Source organism: Balaenoptera acutorostrata, chromosome 4 (genome assembly GCF_949987535.1).
Source record: "Balaenoptera acutorostrata chromosome 4, mBalAcu1.1, whole genome shotgun sequence".
NCBI classification, from domain to species: domain Eukaryota; kingdom Metazoa; phylum Chordata; class Mammalia; order Artiodactyla; family Balaenopteridae; genus Balaenoptera; species Balaenoptera acutorostrata.
The window spans coordinates 136,971,099-136,985,932 of record NC_080067.1 but is presented as its reverse complement, the minus strand read 5'-3'; positions in this window follow the sequence as shown (position 1 = coordinate 136,985,932).

Sequence of the window (14,834 nt, the reverse complement as noted above, 5' to 3'; positions counted from 1 at the left end):
AAAATTTGTGACTCGCTTTATTGCAATATTCACTTTATTGTAGTGGTCTGGAATCGAACGCATACTATCTTTGACTTCTGCCTGTATTAGGACACATCAATATGAGGCTAATGAAGCTCAAAGAAATGTGGCCTATTTCTATTAAAGACTTGATTAGTCATAGTGTCATGTCAAAAATAATATTAGCTTTAGAAATAAATATTAAAGCATTGTGTGGAAAGTGGTAAAGTGAGTTCTGCACATTTTTCTTTGGTGATTAAAAAATGTCCTGAGTCAATTCAACACTCTTATTCTGATAAGCTACTCAGGAGACAAAGGAGTAATTTTCTTTTTAAAAAAGAAAATTGGAAATGAGTAAAAGTAAAATTTGGCTTGATGTTCTACTAGAGACTGACAGATTTAGACAACACTAACATTGCAAAATATAAAAAATAATTAATATTTAGGTGTGAAATACATTAGATAATTGTTTTTCAGCAAAGTGACTTTCAAGTTGTTTTGAATGTTTAAAATGCTAATTTTAAAATCAATTTATCTGGCTTTTTTTTTCAGTATATGCGCTGCATACTAATTAGACATAGGATGAAGTCTAAAAGCCCAGGTATCAACAGAAACACAATGGACTGAACTGCTGCTTCAGAAGGAAAACTGTGTGACAGAAAATAAAATTAACAAACTTCGTTATTCTAGAATTTTTTCTGTAAAAATTATACAAAGAACCCATTATTTAGTTATGCTTTTTGTTTTTAGTTATATAACCCACTTCTGTGTCTTTTGTCTGTCCTGAGTTTTTACTGTGATCTGTGGGAGAGGTAGGCTCTTGTAGAATTACTCCACCTTGGCTAGCACCTAAAGTCTCAATCCTTTTTTAAAAAGACGGTAAATTTCAGAAGTCTTTGCAAGCACACATAGACATCAAAGTTTAAAAAATAGATATTTTTCTTTTTCAGTCACATGGTACAGAACACTGGGATATTAACCAATTATGGTTTAAAGCATTGAGACAAACCAAAGCTTCTTTCTCTTTTTCAGAAATAAAAAGTCAGTCCTAATTACTTTTACCATCTACATTTGGTTAAAGAGTGATGGCCTTCTGGTCGTGTGAAAATACAAGTTCAGTTTTTAAGGTTCACATGGGATGCAACTTTGTTGCCCATCTATGCGGTGTTTAAAGTGTATGGCTTTCTCTTCAGTCAACAACTTAGAATATCTGCACTAAAAACTCCTCTCAAAATATTCAATTATTAATTATTATGTAGATTTTCTCACAGATTCATTTAAGAAATCAGATATTCAAGAGTTAGTCTAATGGCCTTATTAACTAAGCATTCTTCTAGATCCCATAAACTCCATTAATGAATTACAGTAGATACATAGAAGTTCTTGAGCCATATTTTCTCAAATGTTGCAAAATGCTTTGTACTTTGTATAAAGATGTTCGGTTCATGCATTGTTTATTTGAACTGCATTTGTGTTTTTGCTAAAACCAGGATTGAAAACATTAGTCATTGTGTTATCAAAAGTTTCTTTTAGATAACCACCACCTTCCTTCCCATGATTAGTTTCTTGGGGGAAAAAACAAAACAAAAACCAGCTATATCTCAGTAATGAATTTTCATGATTTCTGTTGTCAGACAAAGAAAACAATGTAAACCTATGTGTTCTCTTTTACCTTGGCTTCCAAAAGAATTATAGGCAAATTTAGTGACAGACTGTAGTAATCTGCTCACACCAAGCACATATTTATGTCTATCCCTGGTCCTTTTTAAATGACCTCTCTTCTGCTTTTGTTATGGAAATCAATTTGTTAAGGAATAATTTATGTACAATAAAATGTACCCATTTTAAGCATACATTTTGATATTTTTCTGACAAATACATACAACCATGTGATCACAACCAAGATACAGAACGTCAACATTACATTAAAACTTTGCTTTGTGTACGTTTATCTTCAATTGTCCTACCTCAGGTGCAAACATTAATTTGTTTCCTGTCACTAGAATTTGCTTTTGCTCATTCTAGAATTTCATATACATGGAAATATACCGTATGTTTCTTTGTCCATGGGTTCTTTTGCTTAGAATCATACTTTTACAATTTTGTCCATATTACTTTTATATATATATATATATATATATATATATATTTTTTTTTTTACACACACACACTGTATTTTATTTTTACAAGAGATAAATAGACTGACATGAAGCATTGTACATGGATGACGTTTTTTTTTTTCATATTACTTTTATATTTTTTAAATGAAGTTTCCGTAGTAATTCTCAAATGTATTTCTCTATAGGTAATGTGTCTTTTCTCTTGGCTTTCTTTTATAATTTATCTTTATTTCTTGTTTTCAGAAATTCGACATGATATTCCTCAGCATAATTTTCTTTGTCTTCGTTTTGCTTGGGTTCGTTGATCTTGGTTCTGTGAATTTATAGATTAAAAAAAGAGAAGGAAACATGGTTAATTTTTTTTTTTTTTTAATATTTTTTAAAGTGTACTCCACGGGACTCTTTTTTTTTTTTTTTCTTCTGTATGTTATTATCACACAGGTCACTTTACTAAAGCTTTATTACACTTTTTTTTAAGTCTTTCTCTCTCTCTCTCTCTCTCTCTCTCTCTCTCTGTGCTTCAGTTTCACTAGTTTTTATTGCTATGGTTTAAAGTTCACTGATCTTTTCTTCTGCACTCTTTAATCTGCTGTTAATCCCACCCAGAACAAATTTTCATTTCAGATATTGTAACTTTCTCCCTTAGAAATTTCATTTGATCCTCCTCTCTTTTTTAGAAGCAATTTCACTTTGCTCTTTACTGTGTGCATGCTTTACTTTACATTCTTGGCAGTTTGCCTGTTCTTACCTGGTACTCTCATCATCTCTGTCATTTCTAAGAATATTTCAATTGACTAATTTTTCTCCTGGCTATCAGTTACATTTTTCTGTTTTTTAAATTGTTTTTATATCTGGCAATTTTTATTCAATTCTCAATATTGCACATGTTAAATTGTGGAGTGTCTGGATTTTGCTTTCTTCCTTCAAAGAATGTTGAGTTCTGTTTTGGCTCAGTTAAATTACTTGAAGTTCATCTTGACCATTTTAAAATTTGTTTTTAAGCTTTGTTAGGGTGGGGCTAAAATAATCTCTACTCTAGGGCTAGGTGTTACTACCACAATGTTTCTGGGACATTCACTAAATAACCGTGGTATTTAACAAGCTAGTCAGAACTCACACATCACTTCGTCTTATATAAACTCTAGAATTCATTCCATTTGCCATTCCTGGTAGTTCTTTGTCCGGTCTCATGGTGTTACACTCTCTACATATGTGGCTTAGTATTCAGTAGCAGACTCAAAGAGACCCATGTGCAGATTTCCGGAGTGTTATTTCTGTGTAACTCCCTCTGTACTTTGCTTGACAAATCCCAGCTATTTCAGCCCCCTACTCATTAATTTCTGTCTTCTCGACTTAGAATCCATGTTTCGTTTGAGTTCCCCTCCTTTCTCTGTGAAACAAAACATGCTTCCAGGCAGCAAGTCAGCGTGTTTGTAGGGCTCACCTAGTTTATTACTCTTTTCTTGGGGCCACAGTCCTATGCTGCCTATTGATGAGTAGCTGAAAATAGTTGTTTCATATAATTTGTCTAGTTTTCTAGTTGTTTTTCAGCAGGGGTCAAGTCAACTACCAGTCACTCTGTCATGGCCGAAGTGGAAGTCAGTGGTCTGCTTAGCATTATTTTAATACCTTTAGTTATACTCTGTTTAGTAATGTAATTCATGTCATATCTTTTTTGTAATATAAGTGTATACATTCTATAAAATTATCCATAAAAAATTAATAAAAAATACTCTGAAGAAATGGAAAAGAATATTTTTGACCCAGAGAAGAGCTAACAAGTCTTTCAATTTTTCCTGGCCCCAACAGATGGCGATAAAAGGGGATTTAAGTTTAACAAAAAGACGATTTCTTTTCTTTCAGATGAGAAAATGTTAAAGATCTGTTCCATCCAAACTTTGGAGTCAGCTTCCCTTGGAGCCCTTAAGAAAAATAAGCATCAAATGCTTGAGATACTTATCTACCTAAAAACAGAAGGTGTTTTCTGGTGTTGTGATCCTTTAATTGTAAAGCATTCAACAAGCTGTGAACTTTCTTTGTAATTTTATTGTCACAGAAATGGTAAAGCATTATTTTCACCGAACTTCAAAAGAAAAAAGCATCTTTTAAAATAAAAGCCACAAATATTATTTTAATTATACAAGTCTAAGATAATTAGAAGGTGTTTTAGTAAAATAATTTTATTGTCTATGTCTAAGTACTCATGTCCTGTATCATTTCTCTGAACAAGGCAGGTATGTCTTAAATGTACTAGGATTAAAAATAATGAGAGGAACCTAATCTGGAAGTAGGTATTGCTGTCAAGTAAAACATAAGGGTCATTTCTACAAATACAGTCTTCAGGGATACAGTTTAAAAAGCACCATAAATAGGCACACATTTTCTTTTTTTAATGCATATGTATATTACAGTAGTTCATTAACAGCTACATACAGAATCCTACACAGATAATCTATAGTTTAACATCACCAAGTCTGGCAGAACAACTTTGGATCATCATAGTCAGGAAGTAGGTAGGTTTGGTGATGTGTCTCATGGACATCATTTGGTGATGTCTTTTCATGGATGTCTTTCATAATTTCCCACAAAAAAATTTTATTTTCACAGATATTTTACACAAAGTTTAAGATGTCTGCTCAGACCTCTTTGTTGACTCACTAATATTCTTGATAAAAATCCAGTTGCACATATGGCATTGGTATGCCTGTGATGTTCGTACAACTGTCTTCTTTTGTCATTCAGAAATCCACTTAAATCTGAATTCTCCAAAAAGACCTTTTTTAAATGGCAAAACTAAAATAGCTATTTTTTGTAACATCTTTTCATTTTAAATTTCTGCATGGAACTAATTATTATCCAATACTTTTGTTTACTAATTTACCTATTTACTTGTACAGTCACCAATCCTCAGTTCCCATCCCATATTCAAATGAAATGTTAAATACTTGAAGGCTGGATCTTTTTCTATGGTTAACTTATATATCCCTGGCATCTAGAACAGTCCCTGACAAGAAGAAAAGACTCAATAACTATTTGTTAAATTGTGAAATCGATAAAAGGTGGTTATTAAGGAAATAATAGTGGAGGTGAGTTCCATCTCAGAGACAATGTATAAAGAGTACCTGCACGATGGCAGTGATTGTTATTTTCCTTTTCTATAACTTCTACTACATTTTTATTACTTTTTTCAGTAGTCTACTTATGATTGTATGTGAAATTTAATCATAACAGTCAATTAGAGTTGTTCTCATAAGCTATGATAATATTTAGCTTTATAGATTGGGCAATTAGGATGATTGGATGGGGAAGACTGAGTCATGAATCTTAGACATAAGTCCATTTGGGCACTCAGGAAACAATATTTAGGTGATATGGGTTCAGAAAATAAATTATAGTACCACAGTGCATGTGTTCTTAAGTTGTCCTAATACAAAGTAATAAGCAAATGGAGAACATGGACACTGAGTGAGTGACATCAATATGTCCTGGGAGGCAGGCAGTGAGGAAACATCAAGGACATCTCTCTGTAGGTCATTTGGTTCTGTGCAGGAGGTCAAGACAGGGACAACGCAAGACAGAGTCTTGGAGGAAGATGAAGGAACAAGACAGGATCACATTTCTCAGAGCTGAGACACCTAAGTATTTCCCATTCATTTGCAAGCCCACAGCAGCTGATTCCTCCAATGTTGAGCTGGGACTCACATGAGATATTTTAAGAAGAGATTCTGGAATCAATTAATTGCTTGTACACTTACTAGCTGGATACTTTGGGCCCATTACTTTAGTTTTCCAAACCTTAGTTTCTTCATTCCTAAAATGAAATGACATCTACCTCATTAGATTGTTGGGAGAATTAAAGATCATCTACGGAAAGAACTCAATCCAAAGACTGCTGTTTGGTAACTACTATATGAAGTGTCACTTTGATGATTATTAATCTTTCAGGACATAGTCAATCTCAAGAACTGGAGAGGCCTGAGGCAGAGCATTTGTGTCATGTTGGGCAGCTGTGAGGACTTTAAGCTGCAGAGAATTGGGCCTCTTTGGGCTGCATGCTCCTTTAAAGGCCCTAGAATGAATTTGGCTAAGACCTTCACGCTTCATGGAAGCAGTCCAATGTAGGGTGTTAACCCACACATTAGAGCTATTTTATTTTTCAATTATTGATCCCTGTCAAAGTTGCAGAAAAGATGTATCTGAAGATCAAAATGTAAACAGTACCTATTAAAATAATTTGTCATAAAACATAGGATAATTTGAAGCCAAGATTTTCAGGCATTGACCGACCTTGGAAAGAAATGTATTACCTACTAAGAGACATCCTAGAGTAGAAATTGAGTGAATTTGGTTTAGCATCAAGATTTCATTATTCTGGGGGGACCTTCAAGATGGCGGAGGAGTAGGAAGTGGAGATCACCTTCCTCCCCACAAATACATCAGAAATACATCTACATGTGGAACGACTCCTACAGAACACCTACTGAATGTTGGCAGAAGACCTCAGGCCTCCCAAAAGGCAAGAAACTCCCCACATACCTGGGTAGGGCAAAAGAAAAAAGAAAAAACAGAGACAAAAGAATAGGGACGGGACCTGCACCAGTGGGAGGAAGCTGTGAAGGAGGAAGGGTTTCCACACACTAGGAAGCCCCTTCGCGGGTGGAGACTGCGGGTGGCGGAGGGGGGAAGCTTCGGAGCCACGGAGGAGAGTGCAGCCACAGGGGTGCGGAGGGCAAAGCGGAGAGATTCCCACGTGGAGGACCGGTGCCGACCAGCACTCACCAGCCCGAGAGGCTTGTCTGCTCACCCACCGGGGCGGGCAGGGCTGGGAGCTGAGGCTTGGGCTTCGATCGGATCGCAGGGAGAGGACTGGGGTTGGCGGTGTGAACACAGCCTGAATGGGGCTAGTGCGCCACGGCTAGCCAGGAGGGAGTCCAGGAAAAGGTCTGGAACTGCCAAAGAGACAAGAGACCATTGTTTCAGGGTACACGAGGAGAGGGGATACAGAGCACCGCTTAAACGAGCTCCAGAGACGGGCGCGAGCCGCGGCTATCAGCGCGGACCCCAGAGACGGGCAGGAGACGCTAAGGCTGCTGCTGCCGCCACCAAGAAGCCTGTGTGCAAGCACAGGTCACTCTCCACACCGCCCCTCCCGGGAGCCGGTGCAGCCCACCACTGCCAGGCTCCCGTGAGCCAGCAACAACTTCCTTTGGAGAACGCACGGCGCGCCTCAGGCTGTTGCAATGTCATGCTGGCCTCTGCCGCCGCAGGCTCGCCCCGCGTCCATACCCCTCCCTCCCCCCGGCCTGAGTGAGCCAGAGCCCCCGAAGCAGCTGCTCCTTTAACCCCCCCCCCCACGTCTGAGCGGGAACAGACGCCCTCAGGCGACCTAGCCCTCAGGCGACCTACACGCACAGGCGGGTCCAAATCCAAAGCTGAATCCTGAGAGCTGTGCGAACAAAGCAGAGAAAGGGAAATCTCTCCCAGCAGCTTCAGGAGCAGCGGATTAAATCTCCACAATCAACTTGATGTACCCTGCATCTCTGGAATACCTGAATAGGAAAGGAATCATCCCAAAATTGAGGGGGTGGACTTTGGGAGCAACAGTAGATTTGGGGTTTGCTTTCTTTATCTAATTTGGTTCTGGTTTTATGTTTATCTTAGTTTGGTATTTAGAGATTATTATCATTGGTGTATTTGCTTATTGATTTGGTTGCTCTCCTCCTTTATATATATATATTTTGTTTTGTTTTGTTTTGTTTTGTTTTCCTTTTTCTCCTTTTGAGAGTGTGTATGTGTATGCTTCTTTGTGTGATTTTGTCTGTATAGCTTTGCTTTTACCATTTGTCCCAGGGTTCTGTCTGTTGTTTTCTTTTTCTTTGTTTTTTTTTTTTTTTGTATAGTTTTTAGCATTCGTTATCATCAGTGGATTTGTTTATTGGTTTGTTTGCTCTCTTCCATTTTTTTATTCTTAATAATATATTTTTTAAAAAATTTTATTTTAATAACTATGTTATTTTATTTTTTCTTTGTTTCTTTCTTTTTTTTTTTCTCCCTTTTTTTGTGAGCCATGCAGCTGACAGAATCTTGGTGCTCTGGCCAGGTGTCAGGCATGAGCTTCTTAGGTGGGAGAGCTGAGTTCAGGACATTGGTCAGCAAGAGACCTCCTGGTGCCCTGTAATATCAAATGGAAAAAGCTCTCGCGGACATCTCCATTTCAACGCTAAGACTCAGCTCCACTCAATGACCAGCAATCTACAGTACTGGACACCCCATGCCAAACAACTAGCAAGACAGGAACAAAACCCCACCCATTAGCAGAGAGGCAGCCTAAAATCATAATAAGGTCACAGACACCCCAAAACACACCACCGGATGCAGTCCTGCCCACCAGAAAGACAAGATCCAGCCTCATCCACCGGAACACAGGCACTAGTCCCCTGAGCCAGGAAGCCTACACAACCCATTGAACCAACCAGAAAGTGAGCATAGAGGGAACTTACCTCAACATAATAAAGGCCTTAGATGACAAATCCACAGCCAACCTCGTTCTCAATGGTGAAAAACTGAAACCATTTCCACTAAGATCAGGAACAAGACAAGGTTGCCCACTCTCACCAATATTATTCAACATAGTTTTGGAAGTTTTAGCCACAGCAATCAGAGAAGACAAAGAAATAAAAGGAATCCAAATCAGAAAAGAAGAAGTAAAACTGTCACTCTCTGCCATTGACATGATAATATACATAGAGAATTCTAAAGACACTACCAGAAAACTACTAGAGCTAATCAATGAATTTCGCCAAGTAGCAGGATACAAAATTAATGCAAGAAATCTCTTGCATTCCTATACACTAATGATGAAAAATCACAAAGAGAAATTAAGGAAACATTCCCATTTACCATTGCACCAAAATGAATGAAATACCTAGGAATAAACCTACCTTAGGAGACAAAAGACCTGTATGCAGAAAACTGTGACACTGATGAAAGAAATTAAAGATGATACAAACAGATGGAGAAATATACCATGTTTTGGATTGGAAGAATCAACATTGTTAAAATGACTATACTAACCAAAGCAATCTACAGATTCAATCCAATCCCTATCAAACTACCAATGGCATTTTTCACAGAACTAGAACAAAGAATTTCACAGTTTGTATGGAAGCACAAAAGGCCCTGAATATACAAACTAATATTGAGAAAGAAAAACGGAGTTGGAGGAATCAGGCTTCCTGACTTCAGACTCTACTACAAAGCTATAGTAACCAAGACAGTACGGTACTGACACAAAAAAAGAAATATATATCAATGGAACAGGATAGAAAGCCCAGAGGTAAACCCACGCACATATGGTCACCTTATCTTTGATAAAGGAGGCAAGAATATATAATGGAGAAAACAGCCTCTTTAATAAGTGGTGCTGGGAAAACAGGACAGCTACATGTAAAAGAGTAAAATTAGAACACTTCCTAACACCGTATACAAAAATAAACCCCAAGTGGATTAAAGACCTAAATGTAAGGCCAGACACTATGAAACTCTTAGAGGAAAACATAGGCAGAATACTCTACGACATAAATCACAGCAAGGTCCTTTTTGACCCACCTCCTAGAGAAATGGAAATAAAAACAAAAATTAAAAAATGGGACCTAATGAAACTTAAAAGCTTTTGCACAGAAAAGGAAACCATAAACAAGATGAAAAGACAACCCTCAGAATGGGAGAAAATATTTGCAAATGAAGCAACTGACAAAGGATTAATCTCCAACATTTACAAGCAGCTCATGCAGGTCAATATCCAAAGCACAAACAACCCAATCCAGAAATGGGCAGAAGACGTAAATAGACACTTCTCCAAAGAAGATATACAGATTGCCAACAAACACATGAAACGAGGCTCAACATAACTAATCATTAGAGAAATACAAATCAAAACTACAATGAGGCATCACCTCACACCAGTCAGAATGGCCAGCATTAAAAATCTACAAACAATAAATGTCGGAGAGGGTGTGGAGAAAAGGGAACCCTCTTGCCCTGTTGGTGGGAATGTAAATTGATACAGCCACTATGGAGAACAATATGGATGTTCCTTAAAAAAACCAAAACTAGAACTACCATATGACCCAGCAATCCCACTACTTGGCATATACCCTGAGAAAACCATAATTCAAAAAGAAACATGTACCACAATGTTCATTGCAGCACTATTTACAATAGCCAGGACATGGAAACAACCTAAGTGTCCATCGACAGATGAATGGGTAAAGAAGATGTGGCACATATATACAATGGAATATTACTCAGCCATAAAAAGAAACGAAATTGAGTTATTTGTAGTGAGGTGGATGGACCTAGAGACTGTCATACAGAGTGAAGTAAGTCAGAAAGAGAAAAGCAAATACAGTATGCTAACACATATATATGGAATCTTAAAAAAAAAAAAGAAAAAAATTGTTCTGAAGAACCTAAGGGTAGGATAGGAATAAGGATGCAGACGTAGAGAATGGACTTGGGGACACAGGGAGGGGGAAGGGTAATCTGGGACGAGATGAGAGAGTGTCATGTACATATATACACTACCAAATGTAAAATAGATAGCTAGTGGGAAGCAGCCACATAGCACAGGGAGATTAGGTCTGTGCTTTGTGTCCAACTAGAGGGGTGGGATAGGGAGGTTGGGAGGGAGACACAAGAGAGAGGAGATATGTGGATATATATGTATACATATAGCTGATTCACTTTGATATACAGCAGAAACTAACACACCATTGTAAAGCAATTATACTCCATTAAAGATGTTTAAAAAAAGATAAAAGAGATTTCATTATTGTTGGATGGGGGATATCAATAATTATACTCTTTCAAAATATTTCATAGCATTATTTCTTTTCAATGCTTCCCACTAAAGTAATTAAAAACTAACTCTATTTCTTTAAAAAGAAACTTTAAACTAAAAACAGACATAATTGAATTTTGATCAAAAGTAATTTTTTAAGCAATGGGGTATTGCTTAATATTTTCCTCCAGAGAATTTATGAAAACACAATTTTATACTGTGATCCAAGAAATCAATTTCAAACTAATTGAGAAAGTTTTGACCATGACAAATTTTCATTTCAAGTAAGGAGGAACAATTAATTGATTTTAAACAATTTTATAATTCAAAGGAGAAAAAGAATAATAATTAGTAAAATCACCTGAATACTTCTTTAAAAGGTAAAATTAAACCTCTTTCTTGATGACATAAAATCAAAAGTACATTTACCCCTTCAAAAAATCCCATAAGGCATAATTAAAGGAAATGATATACACATTAAAACTGATAAAATAGCACTTCCCCTTTTCGTTTTCATTATGTTTTATGGCATGAATTAAGGATTCTTGATATTAGGGTTTGGGAGAAAAATATATACTGTGTATGCAAAAGATGACATATCTATGCTGATTATCTAATTTCTCAGCTTTAAAAGCACTTTATTATCATTAAAAACACTGCATTATATATCCAAATTGCAGTTGTGGAAGTTGCTCAGTAGCAAATGATTGATTTAGTTATTGTCACAATTCAGGGGCAATCCAAGGAGTTTCAAAGATGACTTCATTAGGAAATGTTTGGGAAGGCTGAATTCCCTTGGCCTTGAAGCACTGCACGGTGAACCAAACATGTGAAAGTGAGGGCACAGTTGGAGCCACTAGTGTGTTCTTGGTGAGGGCATTTTCAGCATTTCTCCAAGTGGGTGTTTCAGGGACTGTTGATGGAAACATGAATTTTCAGATACATTCACAGAGAGAAATGAGATATTTTGACTGAGATATATAATCCTGTCTTGCTTTGTAGCAAAAAGGCAGTAAAGTGTTTCTTCAGGGTCAAGTAACAGAAAACTCATCAGTTAGTGGAAGGCAAGGCGTTCATGCAGCAACAGAACAGAGTGGACAGAATGTGAATTAGGGTGAAGTCAAGGAATACAAAGGAAAACAACAACAGCCACACAAGACCAGAAGGACTAGTGTCCTGTGCCCATGGACCACATTACAAAAGAAGATATTACTAACGTTGACAGATTCAGAACCATCCAAAGTACAAACAAATAAAGGTCTCCTGCCAGAGGAGGTTGCTATACTTTAATTTGTTTTCCTTAGAGAAAACTTGATTTCTAAATGGATTTTGAAAATGCAAAGAATGTCCTTTGCCTTCAACACTTGCAAAAAATCTATGATACTGTAAGGAGAGAGAGCCTTTCTGAGACACATGCAGCTTGTCAGTACGTAGCTACTGGTACAAAGCAAGGATCAGTAGGGCAACACTGGGAAACTTGACCTGTGGAGATGTTAGTGTCTGTTTGATTCACTACAATGAAAACTCCTTCATTGGCTGTTTTTTTCCCCTTTGATTTTCCATGGCTTCTAATTTACACAGCAAACAATTATGGGCATATAATATATGCCAGAATCTATGCTAGAGATTCAGATTTGAAAGACACATCTCCCCATAGGTAATTTCAAAGAGAATTGTAGGAAATTAAGTCATATTACTGCTCTCAAGTAGATAATACATTGGTAGCCGCTGACATTAGTTGTAAAGAGAAAACTTTTTAAAAAGGAATAAGAGTGCTTATAGTGAAATTGTGATTCTGTAGTGAAACTGTTGATCTTATTGCTTATTTTATTGTTCTGGTCTTAGATTATAATAATAATAATAGCAAGATAGAGATAAGGCTTTTTTTCCTCTTTTTTCTAAACCTTTAACACCATGAGGTAGTCTGTTTTTTTTTTTCATTTGAAGAAACTCAAAGCTTTTATAAAACTCCCCTCTAAAAAATAAAATAAAATAAAACTAACATGTAATGTAGCTTTTAATTTGATTTTGATGGCACAGACCTAAATCATAAGAATATTACTAAAATGTACAGGGGATAAACTACAGTATTCTTTTTTAACTTTTTTTTTTTTTTTTTTAATTTATTTATTTATTTATTTTTGGCTGTGTTGGGTCTTCGTTTCTGTGGGAGGGCTTTCTCTAGTTGCGGCAAGCGGGGGTCACTCTTCATCGCGGTGTGCGGGCCTCTCACTATCGCGGCCTCTCTTGTTGCGGGGCACAGGCTCCAGACGCGCAGGCTCAGTAGTTGTGGCTCACGGGCCTAGTTGCTCCGCGGCATGTGGGATCTTCCCAGACCAGGGCCTGAACCCGTGTCCCCCGCATTGGCAGGCAGATTCTCAACCACTGCGCCACCAGGGAAGCCCCCTTTTTTAACTTTTAAAAAGGCATTGCCAAGGTGATTTGCATAATTGAAATTCTATATTTATAACTACAGATGTGCCACAGAATTCATGCGAGCAGCCAGGTTGTTAAAACTCTCACAGTTTCATGAAAGGGAAGGCTTGCCCAAATTCTCGCTGGTTCCCACGTAAATAAAGCTGTTGGGGGAAACAGAGAATAGGAAGACCTTTTTATTTCAAAGCACCTGTAAAGAAATAAAGCATTATAAAAGAAAAAAAAAAAAAAAAAAAGGTCAGATAGAGTACATGAAGACCAAAAAGATTAAATAATCTGCTACTATCAGCCTTTGATATTTATAAATATTGGAAAATCTTTATATTTTCGCTTGCTTTATTTAGAAATCAATTTAAGGAGTCATTAAGAAATATAAGGTTTAACCGATTACAGTTGGATTTTTATTTGTGACCTTGGCAGCTTTGATGTCTGTATGTTATGGATATTATTCCATGCACACAATATTTTTAAAAAGCATATTGAAGTCTTTTATTTGCCAAGTACAATTTGACTGTGGAGTGTCCAAGTCATTTTTCTTTGGACCCATTCAGTCTTCAATGTCATTTCTAAGAAAGGAAGAAAGCTTGCAGATACAGAGTTCACTGAATTGACAGTGAAAGCAATCTTTTAGAATTTTTGACACCATTTTGCTTTTATCTTAAAGTAAAAATGACTAGTTTAGCTCTCGGTAACGTATTTTAATAATTATTTTCAATGTGCCATAAAGTCAGATTTTTAGTGCTTTAATATATTAAAAAGAAGAACTAAAAATAGACCAACCTTAGTAGAGTATTATTTTTCATTTTGGAAACTTAAGTCCCTGTAATGAGTGTTATGTGTTGAACTGTGTCTCCAATAAAAAGATATGTGGATGTCCTAACTCCCAGTACCTCAGATAGTGACCTTATTTGGAAATAGGGTCATTGAAGATGTCATTAGTTAACTTAAGATGTAATTGGTTAATTTAATGTGAGTTAATCCAATATGACTGGTGTCCTCATAAGAGGAAAGACACACAGGGAGGAGACACAGAGGGAAGACAGCCTTATAAGAAGAGGAGAGAAACACATGTGAAGACACATAGACACACAGATACCAAGAGAAGATGGTCACGTGAAGACAGAGGCAAAGATTGGAGTTTGCTACCATAAGCCAAGGATTTACGACTTTAGGATTTAGGGCTACTAGTAGCTGGAATAGGCAAGGAAGGTTCCTCCCCTGGAAGATTTGGAGTGAACATACCTGCAGGCACCTTGATTTTGGACTCTTAGCCTCCAGAGTTGTGAGGCAATAAATTTCAGTTGTTTTAAGCCTCCTAGGTTGAGGCCATTTGTTACATTGACCAAGGACACTATTACAGTGACTCTGACAAATGTTCAAATGTTATTAATACAGCCATTCAAGAACATATTCCTTGGAGATCTTCCCAAGGACAC